Source organism: Ostrea edulis, chromosome 3 (assembly GCF_947568905.1).
Source record: "Ostrea edulis chromosome 3, xbOstEdul1.1, whole genome shotgun sequence".
In the NCBI taxonomy this organism is placed as follows: domain Eukaryota; kingdom Metazoa; phylum Mollusca; class Bivalvia; order Ostreida; family Ostreidae; genus Ostrea; species Ostrea edulis.
The window spans coordinates 2657117-2682927 of NC_079166.1; the positions used below are offsets into that span (position 1 = coordinate 2657117).

General features: G+C 35.9%; 1 protein-coding gene and 1 long non-coding RNA gene across 2 annotated transcripts in view; both read right to left on the reverse strand.

The window, feature by feature from the left end:
• LOC130053120 (serine/threonine-protein phosphatase 6 regulatory ankyrin repeat subunit B-like) overlaps positions 1-25811 on the reverse strand; it is a 107290-nt gene that overhangs the window by 3454 nt on the left and 78025 nt on the right. The window lies entirely within an intron of this gene.
• On the reverse strand, positions 14835-17760 carry LOC125674052 (uncharacterized). The gene is made up of 2 exons (XR_008801613.1): positions 17176-17760; positions 14835-16954 (listed from the first exon to the last, which is right to left on the reverse strand). It is a non-coding gene; the product is annotated as an uncharacterized LOC125674052 (long non-coding RNA).

Here is a 25811-nt window from a genome sequence, read left to right on the forward strand (position 1 = left end):
TTTCACTTTCCTGTTTATTACATGTATATATCCCAGATGTAGATTGTTCTACAGGCCTATTGTTCTCCGGATTATTGCATGCTTCTACTCCAGATCCCTCTACCATTCTTTCTCTTCTAGATCTATTAAAAACTTTATTCTGAATCTTTGGAAACATCTCGAATCTAGATTCCTGTGGAGAAATTCCTGTTATCGTAAACAATTCACTTATTTCATTGTGTTGTTCAGTCTGTTGTACTATGTACTTTAATATCTGATAATGTCCATAGTAAATCACCCAGCTGATCACTCTCACATTGTACCTGTGTTCATACCATATGTTTTCTCTTCTATACTTTCCCATTAGCACCTCCTCCTGTCTCCTCCAGTTCTCAAACCACTCCTCACTCTCCTCCTCCATACACTCTTTTTTACTCGCTATCTTATCTACATTTCCCTGACTGGACAGAAATAAGGATTTCAATTCTGGGTATGACTTTGTCTCTAACACACCAATAAAAGCCTGACACACCTGGGGGTGCTTTAAAACCCGATTCCTGAAAACATCATACAGTTCCATGTTCTGTGTGTCTCTGTACAATCTCTCTGCTAACAGTGGGTACTGATCCTCACATAACCTTATACACAGATCAGACGATTCTTCTCTCTCACTGTTTTTATCATCACTCTCCTTCTTTTTTCCATCACTATCACTACTACTCTCATGCCCCTCAATAGATTGAGAATCACTCTGTTTCACCTTTTCATCACCATCATTGCCACTCTCATCACCCTCAATAGATTGAGATTCCTCTCTCTCACTGTTTTTATGATCACTCTCCTTCTCTTTTCCATCACAATCACTGCTACTCTCATGCCCCTCAATAGATTGAGAATCACTCTGTTTCTCTTTCAATTTGTTAACAATATCTGGTTCACTTGTCTGCAGTTTGACATAATTAGCAATATAACTACTACTCATATACAGCAACATTTGATCAGGAAACTGTTTGCCATAGTGATAAGCACAGATTTCAAACATGGAGTCATGTATAAATGTGTATTTTGCACCACATTGTTTTGTGTATGTCCCCTCCATTGCTGACAAAGCATCCATAAACTTGAAAGTATCAGTGTACTGTTCTAATCTGCAAATTTTCAAAAGTTTTTTTCTCATGTTAATGAATTGTGCAGTTTTGTTATCCTCTAGGATGTTTTCTGAGAGCCTGTTTTCATTTAGCATACACAGAACAAGTGTTGCATAATTCAGTTTGTTATGTCTCTGCATATCATCAAGTTCATCAATGATACATTGGACTGGATTCAGGAAAAACTTTGAACCAAGAGCTTGGAATTTTCTTTCCTTTGAAAACAATTTACAGAGAAGAGGAAACATGTGAGATGCTGATGTCAGCAATGCAGGTGATATTAGATTAACATTCAAACCATACTTCTGGAGAATTTGTTTTTTGTCATTATCATCTAATGCATGATCAGAACTGTGTAACTTAATCACAGTCTCTTCTTTGGTAAGGAATGGTTTGTAAGGTAGTGTCTCATTAAACACAGTCTTTCTACATGTCATCAAAGTTCTAGACTTGACCATGCAAGGCTGTGTTATTTTCTGTTCATAATCAGTCAACACATCTAATTTATTTTTTTTGAGGCCAAAGACACCCACCACATCATCAATAACAAAAACCTGCGGATTCTTTGGATCACCATAGTCCTCTATCTTCTTGATGTCTTTGGTTGGAACAATCTCGTAACCTTCCTCCTCGAGCTTGAGGGCGATGTGGTGAGCCGTGGCAGACTTACCGGACCCAGGAACTCCAACAAACGTCACGCAAGGTTGGTTCTTTGCTTTCTCCATCACCGATGGGTAGCTGTGGGTTTCATAGTAAACCTTGTCTTCCTCTCTCCATTTCTCGATTTCAATATCATATTGCTCTGAAATAACATGTGAATTAGCAGCTAACTATGGAAAGCCAACAGGGTCAATATTCTATCCCTGTAACTGTGTATTGGCAACTACACAATGCACCATTCGTTCAATGTAAATATAGAAATGTGAATGCAGAAACGTTAAATATAAATGTGAAAATGTTAAATACAAGAGGCCCACAGGCCTTATCGGTCACCTGTCGAGTACTAGTGAAAAAGTATCTACAAAAAAATTCCTGTTCTGACTATCTAAGCTAAATTCTAATGTTCAGCAACAGTATAAATCAAGATGTGTAAAATTACCATGTTTAGTACATACTTTTCTGCTATTCCTAAGATTTTATACAGTATCATCAAATTTACAGATAAATACTACCCGGGGGATTATCAAATTTACAATTTTGGTAAAGTACTAGCTGCTCTTTCTAAATATCCATTTACTTTCAATTTAGTACCAATAACACTAAAGAAGATGTTATCTAAGTGTTATACACAAACACTATATAGTAAGTTTGGCCCCACCCTGGGGTCAGAACCTCTTCCCCGGAAATCATGAAATTTACAATTTTGCTAAAGGACTACCTGCTCTTTCTAAAAATCCATTTAGTTTCAATCTAGTACCAATAACACTAAAGAAGATGTTATTTAAGTGTTTCACACATAAACACTTTATAGTAAGTTTGGCCCCACCCTGAGGTCAAAACCCCTACCCCAGGGATCATGAAATTTACAATTTTGGTGGAGGCTTTTCTGCTCTAAACCACTAGGCATTTAGTTTTTCTCACACATGTGCAGTTGTAGAGAAGATTTTTGAAAATTGGGTCATTTTTGGAAAGTTTCTGCCCTGCCCCCAAGGCCCAAGGGCTACAGGAATCCTGAAATTTACAATTTATGTCCCCTTTGTCCCACAGATGCTTCATACCAAATTTGAAAAGAATCGGAATGATACTTATCAAAAATAAATTAACAAGAGATGTTTGTAAAACACATATGCCCCCAATGGTGCAAAATTGAAAAGGGTTATACACACACACATCATTTAATTGAGAGTAGCATCATCAATTCAAAATATTGAGCAGACAATATCTTCCTATGTCATGAGTGGATTGACCATGTGACCTAAAAATCAATAGGGGTCATAAACTCCTGAAGATGTACCAGTGTACCAAGTTTGATGTCTGTCAAGCAAAGGGTTCTCAAGATATTGAGCGGACAGTATATTCCTATGTACAGTTTAACCCTTGACCTTTGACCACGCGACCTCAAAATCAATAGGTGTCATCTTCTCCTGAAGATGTACCAGTGTATCAAGTTTAATGTCAGTCAAGCAAAGGGTTCTCAAGATATGGAGCAGACAGTATATTCCAATGTCCAGTTTGATCCTTGACCTTTGACCATGTGATCTGAAAATCAACAGGGGTCGTCTTCTCCTGAAGACGTACCAGTGTACCACGTTTGATGTCTGTCAAGCAAAGGGTTCTCAAGATATTGAATGGACAGTATATTCCTATGTCCAGTTTGACCCTTGACCTTTAAACATGTGACCTCAAAATAAGTAAGGGTAATTTTCTCCTGAAGATGTACCAGTGTACCAAGTTTGATGTCTGTCAAGCGAAGGGTTCTCAAGATATTGAACGGACATTATATTCCTGTCTAGTGTGACCCTTGACTTTTGACCATGTGACCTCAAAATCAATAGTGGTCGTCTTCTCCTGAAGACGTATCAGTGTACCAAGTTTGATGTCTGTCAAGAAAAGGGTTGACCATGTGACCTCAAAATCAATAGTGGTCATCTTCTCTTGAAGATGTACCAGTGTATCAAGTTTGATGTCTGTCAAGCAAAGGGTTCTCGAGATATTGAACAGACAGTATATTCCTATGTCCAGTTTGACCATGTGACCTCAAAATCAATAGGGGTCATCTTCTTCAGAAGATGTACTGGCGTACCAAGTTTGATGTCTGTCAAGCAACGGGTTCTTTAGACATTGACTGGTCAGTATATTAATATGCCCAGTTTGACCCTTGACCTTAGACCACATGACCTCAAAATCAATAGGGGTCATCTACTCCTTAGGATGTACCAGTGTGCCAAGTTTGATGTCTTTCAAGCAAAGGGTTCTCAAGATATTGAGTGGACATTATATTCCTATGTCCAGAGTAGATTGACCCTTGACCTTTTCACCTGAAAAACAATAGTGATCCTCTTCTACTCATAACTAACCCACATATGAAATGTCATTATCATCAAGTGAATGGTTCTCAAGATATTGAGCGGACAACATATGGTCTAGAGACCGACCGACAGACTGACCGACCGACAGTTGCAAAACAATATGCCCCCTCTTTTTCAAAGGGGGGCATAAAAATTGGAATGATAGTTATCAAAAAGAAATTAAAAATGTCTATTGTTCACACATTTAATAACAGACCATTTTGGCCCCACCCTGATACCAAAACCCCTACCCCTGGGATCATCAAATTTACAATTTTGGTAAAGGACTACCTGTTTTTTCTAAATATCTATTTAGTTTCAATTTAGTATCAATAACACTAAAGAAGATGTTATTTAAGTGTTTTACACATTAACACTATAATATACCAAGTTTGTCCCCGCCCTGGGGGTCAGAACCCCTACCCAAGTGGCCTCCATGGCTAAGTGGTTAGAGCATCGCGCTCAAAATCACACGGCTTCTCACCTCTGTTCGAATCCCGCTTGCATCGGTGAGAAAGTTTCCCAGTTTACTTTCGGAAGGTTGGTGGTCTCTTCCCAGGTACATTGTAACTGGCTTCTTTCTCCCACTAATAAAAAACTGGATGCCACCATATAACTAAACAAGAGGCCCATGGGCCACATCGCTCACCTGAGTCACCTTGGTCCATATCAGAAGATTTTCCATATCTATTTGCATGTAAAACCGTAGTCCCTATTATGGCCCCAAACCTTCCCCTGGAGGCCATGGTTTTTGCAAACTTGAATCTACACTATGTCAGAAAGCTTTCATGTAAATGTGAACTTCTTTGGCCCAATGGTTCTTGAGAAGAAGATTTTTAAAGATTTTCCCTATATATTTGTATGTAAAACTTTGATCCCTATTGTGGCCCCATCCTACCCCAGGGGGGCATGATTTTAACAAACCTGAATCTGCACTATATCAGAAAACTTTCATATAAATCACAGCTTTTCTGGCTTAGTGGTTCTGGGAAGAAGATTTTTAAAGATTTTCCCTATATATTTGTATGTAAAACTTTGACCCCCTATTGTGGCCCCATCCGACCCCCGGGGGCCATGATCTTAACAATCTATAATCTGCACTATATCAGGAAGCTTTCAAATAAACCTCAGCTTTTCTGGTTCAGTGGTTCTTGAGAAGAAGATTTTAAAAGATTTTTCCTATAAATTTGTATGTAAAACTTTGATGCCCCCCTTGAGGCCCCATCCAATCCCCGGGGTCCATGATTTTAACAAACTTGAATCTGCACTATATCAAAAAAACAAAATAAAAAACAAATAAAAAACAAAAACAAAAAAAAACAAAAAAACTTTGACCCCCTATTGTGGCCTCATTCGATCCCCGGGGGCCATGATTTTAACAATTTAGAATCTGTACTATATCAGGAAGCTTTCATATAAATCTCAGCTTTTCTGGCTTAGTGGTTCTTGGGAAAAATATTTTTAAAGATTTTTCCTATATATTTGTATGTAACACTTAGATGCCCCCTTGAGACCCCATCCAATCCCCAGGGTCCATGATTTTAACAAACTTGAATCTGCACTATATCCAAAAAAAAAACAAACCGAAAAAAACCCCGAAAACTTTGACCCCCTATTGTGGTCCCATCCGATAACCGGGGGCCATGATTTTAACAAATTAGAATCTGTACTATATCAGGAAGCTTTCATATAAATCTCAGCTTTTCTGGCTCAGTAGTTCTTGGGGAAAAGATTTTTAAAGATTTTTCCTATATATTTGTATGTAAAACTTTGACCCCCTATTGTGGCCCCATCCGACCCCCGGGGGCCGTGAATTGAACAATTTAGAATCTGCATTATATCAGGAAGCTTTCATATAAATCTCAGCTTTTCTGGCTCAGTGGTTCTTGAGAAAAAGATTTTTAAAGATTTTCCCTATATATTTGTATGTAAAACTTTGATCCCTTATTGTGGCCCCATCCGATCCCCGGGGGCCATGATTTTAACAATTTAGAATCTGTACTATATCAGGAAGTTTTCAGCTTTTCTGCCTCAGTGGTTCTTGAGAAGAAGATTTTTAAAGATTTTTCCGATATATTTGTATGTAAAATTTTGATCCCCTATTGTGGCCCCATCTGACCCCCGGGGGCCATGATTTTAACAATTTAGAATCTGCATTATAAAAGGAAGCTTTCATATAAATTTCATCTTTTCTGGCCCAGTGGTTCTTAAGAAGAAGATTTTTTAATGACCTGACCCTATTTTTACCCTTTCTTGATTATCTCCCCTTGGAAGGTGGCCTGGCCCTTTATTTTAACAATTTAGAATTCCCATTACCTAAGAATGTTTTGTGCCAAATTTGGTTGAAATTGGCCCAGTGGTTGTTGAGAAGAAGTTTAAAATGTGAAAAGTTTACAGACGGACGCCGGAATACGGATGATCAGAAAAGCTCACTTGAGCTTTCAGCTCAGGTGAGCTAAAAATTGTTCAGTGTGGTGGAAAACATCAATCAATCAATCAGAACTCCTACCCCGGGGATCATGAAAATTACAATTTTGATAGAGGCCTTCCTGCTCTACATCACTATGCATTTAGTTTTTCTTACACGTGTGCGGTTGTAGAGTAAAGTTTTGAAAATTGGTCAATTTTGGAGTTTTTGCCCCAACCGTAGGGCCCCAGGGGTGCTGGAGTCCTGAAATTTACAATTTATGTTCCCCTTGTCCCAAAGATGCTTCATGCCAAATATGAAAAGAATTGGACAGGTAGTTATGAAGACTTTAAAAATGTTCAATTGTTAACCCACGACGGACGACACACAACGACGGACGACAACCAATTGCAATAGGTCACCTGAGTTTACTCAGGTGACCTAAAAATGTTAAATAAAAATGTAGAAATGTTAAATGCAGCGTGACAACTGCAGTAATTATTATCAGTGTAATGTAAATCCAGTGGGTTCGAATGACTGCAAATGTTGTTACTCAATGCAGCATCCGTAGAATGGTTGCAATGGATAGAAATTCGTATTCAAAACTTGTAACGAATGTCTTTGTTCTTTGATAAGTATATTAATGTAAAACCTTAGTTGAGGTATGGGTAAATGCACCATTTGTTCTATAAAGCTTTACAATGGAATAGTTTGTAATCATTGATAATTGCTATTTTTACATCCTGTCAACTACCCCCCCCCCCCCCCCCCCATGAAAAATGATGACAAGTGTCTGTTATATACATTAAATCCATAATAAAAGTTGTGAGTTAAATAATTATTGTATTCTTATGTGGGTCACATAATCACATTAATCTTTGAAAATGCTATGGAGTGTGTGCCCTCCTCCTGCCCTGATTTAGGATTTGGTTTAGCAAAGGTTCCTTTATTCTTTAGCATTTCTACCCCCTCCCCCCCAAAAAAAAGATGCTGCATGCCTGAATTGTTAGATACAATATTGGGTATTGTCATTTCTTGTTTTATCTTGGCTTGTGATTGCTGATACTTGAGGATGCATTAACTAATTATGCCCAGAGTTTCAAATACTTATTTTAACATTCTACAGATCTGATATAAAATCAATGCATTGTGTAACAGCATTTACAGTCCTTCCAACCCACTAGACTGATATTTCACCAATAACTGTAATTGTCAAGTTAACATTATTTTCTGCATTTACATTTTTACATTTACAATAAACAAATGATGCATTGTGTACTTATGAACACATTGTTACAGGGATAGAATCGTGATTCTGTTGGCCTCCCATAGCTGAATACCAATGACAACATAGTCGAACATTACATGTGCTGGAATGAAATATAGCAAGAGGCCCATGGGCAACATTGCTCAAATGAGCAGAAGTTCCTCACAATAAACAAGCTTAAGCAAAACTCAAACTTTTCAAAGGTAATGACTAAACATTCATTAATTACCAAACATTATTATTAAACTTGACTAAAAATTCATCATTTATCATGTCCTTGTAGATAGGTATGGCCTTTCATATTAAGAAATTTCACCTAAGGATGCTTTGTGCCAAGTTTGGTTCACTATACATTCACATTCGAAACTTTGATCTCCCATTCCGGCCCCTTCCTAAACCAAGGGGTCATAATTTTCACAAACTTCAATTTCCACTATGTCAGAAAGATTTCATGAAAATTTCAGCTTTTCTGGCTCATTGGTTCTTGAGAAGATTTTTAAATGGCCCCACCCAAATTTTGCATTTTATGATTATCTCCCTTTGAAGAAAGCATGACCCTTCGTTTGAACAAACTTGAATCCCCTTCATCTAAGGATGATTTATTCCAAGTTTGATTGAAATTGGCAAAGGATATATCAGCATGTAAAACTTTGATCCCCTATTGTGGCCCCACTCTACCCCGGGGGCCATGATCTGAACAAATTTGAATCTACTTCATATCAGGAAGCTTTAAGGCAAATTTCCACTCGTCTGGCCCATTACTTCTTGAGAAGAAGAGTTTTAAAGATTTTCTTTATATATTTGCAGGTATAACTTTGATCCCCTATTGTGGTCCCAACATACCCTGGGGGTCTTGATTTGTACAAACTTGAATCTTCACTATGTCAGAGAGCTTTCATTTAAATTTCAACTTTTCTGGCCCAGTGGTTCTTAAGAAAAAGAGTTTTAAATGACCCCACCCTATTTTTGCATTTTAATGATCATCTCCCCTTTAAAGAGAGCATGGCCTTTCATTTGAACAAATTTGAATTCCCTTAACCCAAGGATGCTTTGTGCCAAGTTTGGTTAAAATTGGCCCATTGGTTCTGGAGAAGAAGATGAAAATATGAAAATTTACACTGCCAAAAGACAATGGACACATTTTGATCAGAAAATCTCACATGGTTTCTAAAAGAGAAATGTTTTGGTCTTTGATTATGATAATGAAATCAACACTGAATCAATTTTTCAAATTTTCTTTTGAAGAACCAAAACGTTCATGTAAATAAATGAAAAGAAAGCATCATTACCTTAATCTGTAACTCATTAACATACAAACAATTACATTCCAAACTTAATCAAAGAAATAAATGCGTTCAGTAATGATTGGTTATTCTGTAGTGACATACCTCTCACATTTTGGGGAATGGGTGACTTTGTTAGTTTCTCCAGTTTATCTAGCAACAAAGAAAAGAAAATGAAATTACTTATAATCACAATACAGTGAAACTTCTCTAAACCGGTCAGCTGTCGGACCAGAAAAAACGGACAGTTTAGAGGGGTGGCCGGTATACCGAGAATTTAGCATTTAGCTCAATTTTTATTAGATATTTCATTGACATACCACAAACCATATAATATGGTGTTCAAGAACTATTATTTCACTAGTGGAAATAAAACAAAATAATTTCTAACATATTTATTTTCAATTTATAGCACTAAAACTAATTAATCATGAATAAACATTTTTACATTGGCATGCATAAATAATGGAAAACATTCCGTCTAAATAAAACTGCATTTGATATATGTATAGAAATTTGTAGACTAGCAGCAATTATGTATAATTTCGGCTTATGTTTTAATAAACAAAACAAACACATAGCCATTTGATTGCTGCAATTAATACACAGAGTAGGTACTGCTCACTTTGATATGGGGATCTATGATCAATTATCAGTGGAGATCAAACTAGACCACTTGTACCTACAGGTAATTATTACCAGAAATAGTCTTGCTGCAATCATCTAATTTGAACTAAAAATTTATAACAGGATACATAAAGAAAACACAGAGGCCTATTATTGGAATTCTTCTTACCTATAAAAACTCTGTTTACGTCCATTGCTTATATCGTTAACAAATTTGTTTTGACATTTTTGAAAAGTACAGTAGTAAATACATGTATATAATTTTAATTTTGATGTTTCTTAGTAATTTTAAGTCTATGGAAACCCCTCATTTTGTACAGAAATTTGAGAGAGTCACTTGGATTAGCCAAGCACCAATTAACACCCTGTTTTTCCCTATAATAGCTCTAAAACTTCATTGTTATTTCAGATTTCAAACATTTCGGTTGAGCATCACTGAAGAGACATTATTTGTCGAAATGCGCATCTGGTGCATCAAAATTGGTACCGTATAAGTTTTACACCAGGAAAACAGACAGATTTATAATTAAGTTTAGATCTTTAACCTGTTGTGGCCCCAACCAACTCCCGGGGGCCATGATTTTAACAAATTTGAATCTGCACTATGTCAGGAAGCTTTCATGTAACCATAAACTTTTCTGGCCCAGCGATTTTTCAGAAGATTTTTAATGATTTTCCCTATATATTTGTATGTAAAATTTTGACCCCCTACTCTGGTTCCATCTTACCCCTGGGGACCATAACTTTTACAAACTTGAATCTGCTCTGTCAGGAAGCTTTCTTTGGCCTAATGGTTCTTAAGGCGAACATTTTCAAATATATCTTTTTTCTATTTATTAGTTATGTAAAACTTTGATCCCCTATTGTGGCCCCATCCTAGCCTCTGGGGTCATAAGTTTAACAAACTTGAATCAAGCTTTCATGTTAATGTCAGGAAGCTTTCATGTTAATCTTAGTTTTTTCTAGCTCAGTGGTTCTTGAGAAGATTTTTCAAAATTTTCCCTATATATTTGTATGTAAAACTTTGATCCCCTATTGTCGCCTCAACTTACTCCCGAGGGCAATGAGTTCAACAAATTTGATGTCAGGAAGCTTTTGTGTAAATTTCCTCTTTACTGGCCCCGTAGTTTTTGAGAAGAAGATTTTTAAAGATTTTCCCTGTATACATGTTAGTATATACTGTCCATCTTATCACCATATAAACATATAAGTAAATACAGTACATTTTATCAACATACAAACATATAAGTATATACTGTACATCCTATCAACATACAAACACATAAGTATATACTGTACATCTTATCAACATAGAAACATATAAATATATAATGTACATCTTATCAACATACAAACATATAAGTATATACTGTACATCTTATCAACATACAAACATATAAATATATAATGTACATCTTATCAACATACAAACATATAAGTATATACTGTCCCTTTTATCAACATACAAACATATAAATATATACTGTACATCTTATCAACATACAAACAGTCTTCGACGTTAACCGGTGGCCCGATGCCCGAGGCCAGTAAAATCGGGATCGGGCTTCTAAAAATATTTAACCCAGGAGTCCGGAGGGCCTGTAAATGTTTTATTGTATGTTTTGTATATATTACAAATATAGCGTGAGATTGACTCAGACTTTGTCATGACTTACATGTAGCAATGAAATTTCGCATTGAAAAATGATCAACCATCCTGCCTTTTATGAAGTATAGGGAGGCACAGCACTGGAAGTTAATGTAAATATATAGTATGTGCATATATAAAAAAATACATGCACATACTATATATTTACATTAACTTCCAATGTCCGTGTTGGGATTCCCGTGGGGTTTCGGATTAGAATAGGTCCTCTGTACCCCCTTGTTTGTCGTAAGAGGCGACTAATAGGGGCGGTCCTTCGGATGAGACGGCAAAAACCAAGGTCCCGTGTCACAGCAGGTGTGGCACGATAAGAGATCCCTTCCTGCTCGATGGCCATAAGCGCCGAGCATAGGCCTAAATTATTTAGCCCTTCACCGGCAGTGGCGACGTCTCCATATGAGTGAAATATTTTCAACAGGGACGTAAAATAATATTCAACCCGTGTAGGGAGGGGGCTTGTCAGTGAAATTCCAAACCTCACAAGTGTATTTCACAATCACAACCATCAGATCCAAATAAATTTTTAAAAAAAACAACCCAGTAGTACAAGGAGAAAAAGAGATCGAAAAGTTAAGCCCCACTGGACCGAGGGTTGGCCTTTGCTGAGATTTAATTCAGGAGAAAACAATGTTTTGTATGTGGTGTATACAAAACACAGTAGAACATGAGCTTCTGATGTCATCTGTTGAAAAATAAAATAAGATATAATAATGTCAGTTGTTCTTTAACTATGGTCATCTAGATATGTATTTTCCTACAGTAGAACATGTTTGTACCTTGCAAATGACAAGTGGTCGAATTAGAAAAAAACATTTTGGGCCATTAAAACATTGTTCGGGTTTGCAAAATTATTATACTGGGAGGCCCGAAGGGCCTATGCTTCACAAAGTTTTTCGTGAAGGCTGTACAAACATATAAGTATATACTGTACATCTTATCAACATACAAACATATAAATATATAATGTACATCTTATCAACATACAAACATAAGTATATACTGTACATCTTATCAACATACAAACATAAGTATATACTGTACATCTTATCAATATAGAAATATATACTGTACATCATATCAACATACAAACATATAAGTATATACTGTACATCTTATCAACATACAAACATATAAGTATATAATGTACATCTTATCAACATACAAACATATAAGTATATACTGTACATCTTATCAACATACAAACATATAAGTATATACTGTACATCTTATCAACATACATATAAGTATATAGTGTACATCTTATCAACATACAAATATATACTGTACATCTTATCAACATACAAACATATACTGTACATCTTATCAACATACAAACATATAAGTGTGGCAGGGTGATCTTTATATCTAATTGAATTTTCTACATTTTTCAATACTAAGCTGTGCTATATTAATTGAATGAAATCTATTCACAACATTCTATTGGCCAGGTTGGTTGTAGGAATTCACTCACTCTAGCTAAAACCAGTTTAATAACTTTTTCTTCTATAAATAAGTTTCGCGGGCTTTTTCATCAGTGCGGGAAATTTGTTTTAGAGGGAGTAGACCTATACATGTAGCTGCCCGTTGTGCCACACCTTAAGGTATATATTTGAAATGTTTATTATTGAATGATTGATAATTATGTACGTTGAACTATTTTTTATCAGTATATTTCTCTACTATGAAATGACCGTTTTTTGATCAAGGACTATAAATTTTGTTACTTTTTGAAGTAAAGCAATAAAGTCGATCATATACATTTCATTGGAATATTTTGACTTCTTTAAAGGGAAATACGAATATGAATTTATGTAATTGTATATTTTGTTGCATATGGAATGTGGTGTGTGATTTGTTAATTTCAGATCTGCCATTGCCTTTAGTTCCTAATAAATTTAATAAAACCTACGTCGCTTGGTTATATAAGTATATACTGTACATCTTATCAACATACAAACATATAAGTATATACTGTACATCTTATCAACATACAAACATATAAGTATATACTGTACATCTTATCATACAAACATATAAGTATATACTGTACATCTTATCAACATACAAACATATAAGTATATACTGTACATCTTATCAACATACAAAACATATTAATATATACTGTACATCTATCAACATACAAATATATAAGTATATACTGTACATCTTATCAACATACAAACATATAAATATATACTGTACATCTTATCAACATACAAACATATAAGTATATACTGTACATCTTATCAATATACATATAAGTAAGCACATCTGAATATATTGAATAAATTTCAGATAAAATTGACTTGTTTTAATCAATATCAATCAAAAATATATTAATCATGCTAATATTAAATAATAAAATATTAACATAAATAAAATTGCCTCACAGAAATTTATTTTGTAAAATGATGTCTATATAATTATGTTCAACCTGTGTAGAATTTAAATGTAATGCATTCAACAATTTGATTTTTTTTAGACAGAGAGGGATCTTAGACAAAGATTTGACAAATGACATATCATTGTTAATTTTAGTCTTTCCAGTATGTAAAACTTACACGGTACCAATTTTGATGGGATGCGCATTTCGACAAATAATGTCTCTTCAGTGGTGCTCAACCGAAATTTTGGAAATTCGAAATAACAATAAACTTGTAAGAGCTAAATGGAAAACTAGAGTGCCAAAATCTTATCAACATACAAACATATAAATATATATTGTACATTTACGCGCATTGTTTCCCGTATCGTCGACTGACCTGAGTTCCAGTGACTTTAGTGATAAAAAACAATTTTCTCATTAATCACTTGGAAATAAATAAATAAGCTCCATCAAATATTAATTATGTGTTAATTACTTTATTTTGAAATGGGATACTGAGGACCTATTCTATACCAGATCCCCACAACAACTGGCAAACTTTGACAGATTCCGGTACCATATTACATTAGATTGCATTTTTGGTCAGATTATCAAGTTTCGAACTTCAGTGTTTGTTAGAAACAAAATGGCAAATCTATCAGGTGAAAGATGTAAATGATGTTATCAAAGTATTGAATTTAATGTGGACTTTGGTTTTTATTTGAAAGAGAAATTTGGCAACTTTACGCTACCATCTGTGTATTTCTGCCATAGCCATGACAGCAAAATATATGGTACTGATAGTTTTAATTGACTTCACAGTTTTGAATCTCAGTTGAAATTAAAGTGGAAATGTGGTTCATATAGGGTAATTATCCTATCCTTGTTCTTCTCATTATTCAATCACATAAAGAGTAATATAAGGGGTAATCTTCTGCACTTGTCCAATTTTGGTGGAAATTTGTGGATAGGAAATATAAACCCACAAAATTTACAATCACAATCTATATAGATAAATATAATGTATGAGGTACAGTGTAACCCCAGGAATTGGAAACATAGAATATAACTTAAATTGCTGTACTTTTCCGATCAAATCATAAAAATTTCCATGATAAATAATTAACATACATATAGCTACATAGCTTATTCAAAGTTTAACATAAGACAACAACAACAAAAAGACAAAAGTGATTTTTGCAGTTACCTGATCAACAGTAAATATTTCTCCTGACCCTAATTTTCTAGATAAATTCCAGCCCTTAAATTACGTACATTTTTTCATGATAATTCGGGTTCGATATTCAAATTATCTGTAAAGGTCTAGGCCTACAATGTAAACAACAACCACTGAGCTTCACGAGCGTAACCATCGAGCGCTCGCTACATGCTCGCGAAGCTCAGTGATTGTTGTTTACGTTGTAGAACTGCCGACTCATGTGCTGCAAGTAAATCAAAACAGGTATACATGCAATCATGTGTTGATTTAAAATAGCTTAAAATCAGTCGTCCAAATGTAATTTTTTGGTTTATTTTAGTAATACTAATTTTACCCAATACTGAACATGTGATGCTACATGTCAGTACTCACAAATGTATGCATCGTGTACAAGTTTCTTCCCCATGCAGTGATACGGGGCAATATTTCTTATTTAGTCGGAAACACACCTATTTTTTTTATTTTGGCCTAATATAAATACTGTCTGTACTGATCACTATAGCCATTGTGATTCAGTTAATTCTTTATTGGGTATGATATTAGTAAAAAGCTGTAACAAAAATATGACACTCTATTACAATTCCGAATATGTAGACATTACACATGACATAATGGTGTAACAATGAATAATTCAATATAATAAATATGACTGACGGAATTAATATGACTAAATATCACTTGCTTGACAAAAAATAAACCTAAATTGTCTATGATTTACAACAAGAAATTACGCAAGATAATAAAAATGTATGACATAAATATAGAACTGAAAATGACTACCTAATAAATCTTACTTTGAAAGTTTGAAAGACTAGTTTATGCATGGGTGCATACATGCCAACTTTTGAAAATCCCCATGGGGGATTTTGCGCGCGACGACCTTTTTTCAACGCTCAAAATTCACATTATACCATGAAAATAAATATTTGTCTTTTCAAATAAAATATCAATCTAATCATTATACATGTATCATACATCAAGTGTGTTTGACCATTAACTTTAACAAAACTATATAAAACAAGAGGTACTGTGAGCAATGCTCACTAAGAATATCCCCCGCTTACCCCAATCTCCCAAAGGGTGTTGGTAATAGGTATAAACTACCTCTTTTCTGAGTGTAAAAAACAAATGGCATGACAAACCGAACCATATTGCTACTTCGATGTCCAGTGCGCGTGACCTTTGACCTTTTGACCCCAAAATCGATAGGGAACATCTTCATCCCATGGGTAGTCCATATGTATGATATGGTGACTGTAGGTGGAAAGGATAACGCTTTAGAGCCCGGAAACCATATTGCTACTTCGATGTCCAGTGCACTTGACCTTTGACCTTTTGACCCCAAAATCGATAGGGAACATCTTCATCCCATGGGTAGTCCATATGTATGATATGGTGACTGTAGGTGGAAAGGATAACGCTTTAGAGCCCGGAAACCATATTGCTTCTTCGATGTCCAGTGCGCTTGACCTTTGACCTTTTGACCCCAAAATCGATAGGGAACATCTTCATCCCATGGGTAGTCCATATGTATGATATGGTGACGGTAGGTGGAAAGGATAATGCTTTAGAGTCCGGAAACCATTGCGTCTACAGACGGACGGACAGACGGACAACCCGATTCCAGTATACCCCCCCACAACTTGTTGCGGGGGGTATAAAAAAAAAACTTTGAAAGATATATATAAGTATTTTATTAAAATCATCTATTCAGCAAAAAATCCTCTCCAACAAATCACATACATATTATCAAATAATACTTAAAGTTGCATCCTTTTACACCATATATACATTGGCTGGTCTATATATCAAAATTTAGATTAAAGCACATGCATTTATAGGTACGACTACAAAGGCGATCTTGCTTGTCTGTAAACAATTTCATGGGCTTGCAGAGTCTGGTGGAACAATCTGCATTGCAACCAGAAAAGGAGTGATCTGCCCTGCTATGAAGTTTGCGAACAAAACCTTTACACCCATGACATCTGAAATAATTACCAGGAAAAAACACATCAAAATATATGTTTTTATTTGTAAAATATTAAAGGCTACTTGCTAATATAAAATTCAGTACAGACTTGTGCAAATTACGCATCACAAAGTCTATTGAATATTACACTATATAGACTATGTAATACATCGCTATAGACAGATAGATTCGGGTAGCCTATATTATCATAGTTGGAAAAACATAAATTTTACGTACCTTTAATATTGCATATTTTGGATGCTGTCAGCGAGAGGCAAAAATTGGGAATGTCCGATTGTTTGGTGGTGACACTATTATCATTGCCATTCACGTTTGTGTAAAGGATATGTCAATTTGAAATCCGTCTTCCCGATTAATTACTATCAAAACATGCTTCGCACTGTCCAATAAGCACCCCGACACGGGCAGACCAAGTAAATTACATCACTCCGATACCATGCGACACAGGTAAACAGCAATGGCTGACTATTGTCCCGATTTCTGATTGGCCAGTTCAGAAATGACGCGGGATTTCAAATTCCGGTTGGAAATGGGGGTTTGTTGTCGTAAAATGGGAGATATTTTTAGAAAATCAGGATTTCGGGGTATTTTTGCAATCCCGATCGGGATATCGGGATTTGCCTTTTCAACTGCTTCAAATCGGGAAAATCCCGCACAAATCAGGAAAGTTGGCATGTATGTGGGTGAAACATAGCACGAACAGTTTTCCCGCCAAAGGTCTAAATAGCTTACATGAACTTTTGTATAAATATTGACTGCAAATGTAACTGATGTACATAAAAAGAATTTAAACATAAGAAAACACAATTAATATTACTTTCACTGTGGGACTACATCACTGGAAAAGGTGTACGCTTGTACAAGGTAGAAACTGTGCGTTGTGCACGGGCTCAGTGCAAAACTTTGTAAAATGGGACATAACTCTTACACAAAATACGGAGTCGTTCCTAGAATAATTCGTGTATAACTCTACACTGTCAATTAATCATAACTTATCATTACACTCAGAATGATACAGTGATCAGGGCTTTCAACAAATTTAAAAGTAGGAGGCTGAAATGAAAAAGTAGAAGGCAATCCAATGCGAACGGCGCAGCCATATCGCACGCCGAGCTACGCTCGGCGACCTTACGGCCGGGGGTAAATGACGCAAAATCCTGCATTCTGGCGGTTTCCTGGCACTTAAATGCAGTTTTGAAATTGTCATTTTTTTGCCTGAAATTTTTACTTTTGCCATGAATTTTCATATGTGAAATTTTCTGTTCATGCAAAGACTTAAAAAATTCAACATTGCAAAGTACTAATTTTGATGCAAAATGAAAAATAAAGTGCATCAAGATAACTACATGTAATTATTTTTTGCAATGCTGTATCAATTAATTTTTAAGTGTCTTTGCTTGAATCTCTGCCACCCAAGAGTAAGCAGATTAAAGTAAAATGTAAGAAGAATATAGATCACAACCAACACCAGTTTTATATAATAAAGCATCAATATATATTATATTTATAGTTGTTCTAATTACCTGTATTGTCAGCTTTCGTTTCCTTTTTTAACGGATACATTGTATGTTATAAAAAAGTTTACATGTATTTAATCATTTTTTTATTGAATTGCAAATAAGAGTTACACTCCCAATATTTTAAGAATATTCTTCACCATTAACACAACTCTATATTTCTATTTTCATTTGGTCCCTTAAAGTCTGTTAACTGACACTGGGAGTAATATTTTTCTCCAAGACTGACATGAAACCCATTGGGACCTTTTGCTTTTGCTCACCCCAATATTATTTAAATAAAACCCAAACAATCTTTATTACAAATTAATAAGTAACATTTAAATGACCTATAAGTTTATTTTTCCACAAATTCAAGTTAACAGCTACAGATTTGTTGGTAACATAGCGAATTTGTGCTGAAAAATTCTACTTTCGTTTTTATTTAATACCACGTGGGCATTTGCAAATTAAAAAGAATAGCAAGTCTGAAATCTTTCCTGATTAAATTCTGTTTTCGCTTTAAAATTATTGATTGATATTATACTTGTGTCACTTTCACTTCTGGCCTTTTTAAAGCCAAACTGAACAGGGTATTTGTTCTCTTCATTCCGTCAACATCATTGATTTTTACGTTCAGGACTTGTTGTTATCTTTCGGAACTTCTCGTCTGTGTTGTCACGAATTGGGTAAATCCGAGGCTTTCCGACTATTGCAATTGACGTATTATTTTCTACACCAACAGACGACCAATCAGGTGCCGGTATTTACCTGAACTAAATTTCGCGCAAGTAAACACGTTTTTACATCCTAACGGCCGCGATTTCTGAGTCTAGCTGGCACCTAATGTTACTATAGGCGGCGGAAATCCGCCGGCTACCGGCTACTTTTGAAAGCCCTGAGTGATAATCTGAAAATTCAAAACTGATTACAGAATCTTGACTTACTCTCAAGGTTGTTCACCATTTCCCTGGTCGTCTTATCTTCCTGCACCTGCTTCCTCAGTTCTTCTTCGTAATGTAGGTCATTTTCAGGGTCCATCGATTCGTGACGTAGGAAATCCACTGACTTTTCATATTTGTTTCCATTCACCAGGAAGGCATCCAGATCCACCATTGTCGATCTAATGGTGGACCAGATGGAGTTAAAGTCTGTGTTGGACATGAATGGATCACATGAGTGAACACAACGATTCCGGACCAATCGAATCCTCTCGATGTTGGCCGAGAGACTCATGTCACAGGGATCAGGATCGTTGCCCCAGCCCTTGGAGTGAGGGGATATGCTGGTTATGTTTCTCAATAGGATATACAATAATGAAATGTCCATATCCTCGTACCTCCCTGTATAACCTCCACTCTTAGGTAAAATTAGGTCACGCTGAACAGCTGTCAGACGAGGAAGATTGAGTTTGTTTTGTTTGATGACATTAGGGAATGTGTGTGGTGGGACGTAGTGACGCAATATGTCACGTAGACCATCCGTACAGGGACCGAGAACAACTCGACATGCTCTGTTTGCGTTCGTTGTCTCTGGCATTGATGCATATGAACTCGCCATCACCTTCTATCAACTCGGGGCACTAGTCTGTGGGGGAAATGAAAACATGAATATTGTAATGTACATGTGATTTCTATCTATACGTATACATGTATATGATATATGACCATTGGACAGAGCAAATCATGAAAAGTTCATTGGTGTGTCTTCAGTGACAACCATGCATATAATTCGGTTAAATATGATCAATTTAGAATTCCTCTTGCTGTAAATACCCAATAACATTTAAACATCAACAAGAGGCCCAGGGGCCTTATAGGTCACCTGAGTATCATGTAACAACCTCCCAATGTTTGAATTAGGTTTGTGTTTAAATATAAGGATTTTACTTTTGGATGGAAGAAACATTGAATAGCTATGTGGTCATGAAGTACATGTGTCATTTTTATGTTCAATCAATAATCCTTTTTAAAAAACCTAGGTCTGAGACATCATAAAGAACAAGAGGTCCATGGGCCACATCGCTCACCTGAGTCACCTTGGCCCATATCTGAAGACTTTCCATATATATTTGCATGTAAAACCTTGGTCCCTATTATGGCCCAAACTACCCTTTGCAAACTTGAATCTACAGTATGTCAGAAAGCTTTCATGTAAATGTCAACTTCTTTGGCCCAATGGTTCTTTTAAAGCTTTTTTCTATATTTGTATGTAAAACTTTGACCCCCCCCCCCCCACTTGTGGCCCCATCCTACCCCCCGGGGACCATGATTTGAACAAACTTGAATCTGCACTATGTCAGAAAGTTTTCTTGTAAATATCAGCTTTTCTGACTCAGTGGTTATTGAGAAAAAGATTTTAACTATATATTTGTATGTAAAACTTTGATCCCCCTTGTGGCCCCATCCTATCCCCGGAGCCCATGATTTGAAGAAACTTGAATCTGTACTATGTCAGAAAGTTTTCATGTAAAAATCAGCTTTTCTGACTCAGTGGTTCTTGAGAAGAAGATTTTTCCTATACATTTGTATGTAAAACTTTGATCCCCTATTGTGGCCCCATCCAACCCCCGGAGCCCATGATTTGAACAAACTTGAATCTGCATTATGTCAGGAAGCTTTCATGTAAATCTCAGCTTTTCTGGCTTAGTGGTTCTTGAGAAGAAGATTTTTAAAGTTTTTCCCTATATATTTGTGTGTAAAACTTTGATCCCCCCCTTGGGGCCCCATCTTATCCCCGGGGGCCATGATTTGAAGAAACTTGAATCTGCACTATGTCAGAAAGCTTTCATGTAAATCTCAGCTTTTCTGGCTTAGTGGTTCTTGAGAAGAAGATTTTTAAGGTTTTTCCCTATATATTTGTGTGTAAAACTTTGATCCCCCCTTGGGGCCCCATCTTATCCCCGGGGGCCATGATTTGAACAAACTTGAATCTGCACGATGTCAGAAAGCTTTCATGTAAATCTCAGCTTTTCTGGCTTAGTGGTTCTTGAGAAGAAGATTTTTAAAGTTTTTCCCTATATATTTGTGTGTAAAACTTTGATCCCCCACCCCCTTGGGGCCCCATCTTATCCCCGGGGGCCATGATTTGAACAAACTTGAATCTTCACTATGTCAAAAAGTTTTCATGTAAAAATCAGCTTTTCTGGCTTAGTGGTTCTTGAGAAGATTTTTAAAGATTTTTCCTATATATTTGTATGTAAAATTTTGATCCCCTATTGTGGCGCCATCCAACCCCCGGGGCCCATGATTTGAACAAACTTGAATCTGCATTATGTCAGGAAGCTTTCATGTAAATCTCAGCTTTTCTGACTTAGTGGTTCTTGAGAAGAAGATTTTTAAAGTTTTCCCTATACATTTGTGTGTAAAACTTTGATCCCCCCCCCCCCTTGGGGCCCCATCTTATCCCCGGGGGCCATGATTTGAACAAACTTGAATCTCCACTATGTCAGAAAGTTTTCATGTAAAAATCAGCTTTTCTGGCTTAGTGGTTCTTGAGAAGATTTTAAAAGATTTTTCCTATATATTTGTATGTAAAACTTTGATCCCCTATTGTGGCGCCATCCAACCCCCGGGGCCCATGATTTGAACAAACTTGAATCTGCATTATGTCAGGAAGCTTTCATGTAAATCTCAGCTTTTCTGACTTAGTGGTTCTTGAGAAGAAGATTTTTAAAGTTTTTCCCTATATATTTGTGTGCAAAACTTTGATCCCCCCTTGGGGCCCCATCCTATCCCCGGGGGCCATGATTTGAACAAACTTGAATCTGCACTATGTCAGGAAGTTTTCATGTAAAAATCAGCTTTTCTGACTTAGTGGTTCTTGAGAAGATGATTTTTAAAGATTTTTCCTATATATTTGTATGTAAAACTTTGATCCCCTATTGTGGCGCCATGCAACCCCCGGGGCCCATGATTTGAACAAACTTGAATCTGCATTATGTCAGGAAGCTTTCATGTAAATCTCAGCTTTTCTGGCTTAGTGGTTCTTGAGAAGAAGATTTTTAAAGTTTTTCCCTATATATTTGTGTGTAAAACTTTGATCCCCCCCTTGGGGCCCCATCTTATCCCCGGGGGCCATGATTTGAACAAACTTAAATCTGCACTATGTCAGAAAGCTTTCATGTAAAAATCAGCTTTTCTGGCTTAGTGGTTCTTGAGAAGAAGATTTTTAAAGTTTTTCCCTATATATTTGTATGTAAAACTTTGATCCCCCCTTGTGGCCCCATCCTACCACTGGGGCCATGATTTGAACAAACTTGAATCTGCAATATGTCAGGAAGCTTTCAGGTAAATTTCAGCTCTTCTGGCCCAGTGGTTCTTGAGAAGAAGATTTTTAAATGACCCCACCCTATTTTTGCATTTTTGTGATTATCTCCCCTTTGAAAGGGACATGGCCCTTCATTTGAACAATCTTGAAAGACCTTAACCCAAGAATGCTTTTGGCAACGTTAGGTTGAAATTGACCCAGTGGTTCTGGAGAAGAAGTCGAAAATGTGAAAAGTTTACAGACAGACGGACAGACAGACAGACGGACGCTGGACAAAATGTGATCAGAAAAAATAAAGTGCACCGCCACGGCACATGATACGCCCGTCACATATTGTTAACATGAACATATCACCATGAAGAGATAGGTATGCATGGAACCAAATGTCAACCTTCCTTTAAGAATCTTACCCACTTTATGGCCTCATGTGACATTGCTTCAAATATTGATAATGTAAGCTTAATGATTTTTAAAAGGATATAAAAACATTTTCCCAAATGTTTTCAATGAAATGATTAAAGTGTAAGATAGCCTTTTATCCAAGCAAACAACTTACAATAAATGGGAGTACTCAAAAAGGTTGATTTATTCAACATATCAAAAAATACATATATCAGTATCTGCCTTTGTCAAATCTTCAAGTATAAAAGTAAAATATGCATGGTGATGTCAATATAAATAAATATAGATTAAAAACGGTTATTTCAAACACTGGTGCATCTCCTATGGTGTAGTTATTAATTAGAAAAAAATAATACATCATATATTTCTCAACTGGTTGTGTTAGACTTGAGAAATGCACATCTGCAGCTTTGCTCATTGTATTTTAAGGAATGAAGAACAATGCACAGCGTAATAAAACATCAAACATTAGTCATTATGTTTATTCTTAGACTGTAAAACTGTCATCTTAGTGAGACATGACAATCTGCACCTTGTTGTTGAGATATAAAATAAAAATATATTTTACAATATCATATTAATTCTTAAACTTTATACCAAATTAACTTTCAAAGTAATGGTTACCAATTAGAACTGTTCTAAAATTTGACAGATCAATTAGAAGGCCAGATTCCTCTGCCTAATTCCTGATTGCAAGAGATATATATAGCACCTTGATCAGATTGCTGTAACAGAAATCTTCTAAACTCATTAATTAATCTGTAATTTGACAGAATGCAATTTTTCTGTTAGCAAAATGCCTCCTGAATTGCTTGATAATTACACCCTTGGGACAAGGGAAATTTCTCTTGTTACTGACACAAAAGAAATAATTTGTTTGTTATATACTGCTGTATAGTACAGTGTATATAATGAAGAATGTGTAGTTTCTTGAATTAACATTTTTTAATATGGTTATTGCAATACTATTTCATCTGTTCAGATTTACACAAATGCCCAATCTGCAGCTTTGTTCATTGTATATATTTTTTCTGAACAATGCCACAGCCATAACAACACATCAAAATACTAATCATTAAAATAGGCCTTTATACATATTGCAACCATTTGTTGTCTTAGTGAGAAATGATACTCTGCATATAGGTTGCTGAGAAAAAAAATTAAAAATTATATAGTACAATGTCAAATTAATTTTGAAAATAAAGACTAACCACAACAAACAAATTCACTTTCACAAATAATTTCTGGTATATCTGCAATTAAGAGGCTAAGATCTCTCTGCCCAATTCCCTAGAGATAAAGATAACACCTGCTTGATCATGTTGATCAGAGATGCTCTACACAAAACTCATTAATTAGTCTTGTCAAAATGCCCTTTGCATGCTACTCCCATGGGACAAGTGGAATTTCTCATGTTATTGTTAGAAACAAAGGAAACAAGCTGTACAGTATATCATAAAAAAAATATGTGTTTTCTTGATGTAACATTTTTGAATGAGGTTTTCTACAAAACTCTTATATGAGTAGGGATTGTACCAATTATAACATACTTTTTTCAAAAAATCACTTCAACTAAATGTCACAGTGACCTTAAAGTACAGTGCAACACACCTTCTACCTAAGATGCATAAGATGACCAAGTTTCATGATTCTAGATCAAATAGTTTTCAAGTTATGAGCCGGACAGGGTTTTACCATATTTGGCCATATCTTCTTAATTAAAAGTCACAGCGACCTGGTTTTAATGTGCGACACACCTTCTACCCAAGATGTATCAACTGACAAAGTTTGATTATTCTAGGCCTTATAGTATTTAAGTTATGAGCCGGACACGAAAAAGCTAACAGACGGACGGACGGACGGACATGAAGGCCATAACATAATACGGCCCGTCTTAAGACGGGCGTATAAAAACAGATAAAAAAAAAACAAAACAAAAAACCAACCAACTTTGACCCCCTATTGTGACCCCATCTGACCCCCGGGGGCCATGATTTTAACAATTTAGAATCTGCATTATATAAGGAAGCTTTCATACAAATCTCAGCTTTTCTGGCTTAGTGGTTCTTGAGAAAAAGATTTTTAAAGATTTTCCCTATATAATTGTATGTAAAACTCTGACCCCCTATTGTGGCCCCATCCGACCCCCGGGGGCCATGATTTGAACAAACTTGAATCTGCACTATGTCAGGAAGTTTTCATGTAAAAATCAGCTTTTCTGACTCAGTGGTTCTTGAGAAGATGATTTTTAAAGATTTTTCCTATATATTTGTATGTAAAACTTTGATCCCCTATTGTGGCGCCATCCAACCCCCGGGGCCCATGATTTGAACAAACTTGAATCTGCATTATGTCAGGAAGCTTTCATGTAAATCTCAGCTTTTCTGGCTTAGTGGTTCTTGAGAAGAAGATTTTTTAATGACCCTACCCTATTTTTACCTTTTCTTGATAATCTCCCCTTGGAAGGTGGCCTGGCCCTTTATTTTAACAATTTAGAATTCCCTTTACCTAAGGATGTTTTGTGCCAACTTTGGTTGAAATTGGCCCAGTGGTTGTTGAGAAGAAGTTGAAAATGTGAAAAGTTTACAGACGGACGGACAGACGCAGGAATACAGGTGATCAGAAAAGCTCACTTGAGCTTTCAGCTCAGGTGAGCTAAAAAGGGTTATTTACTCCTTAGATAAA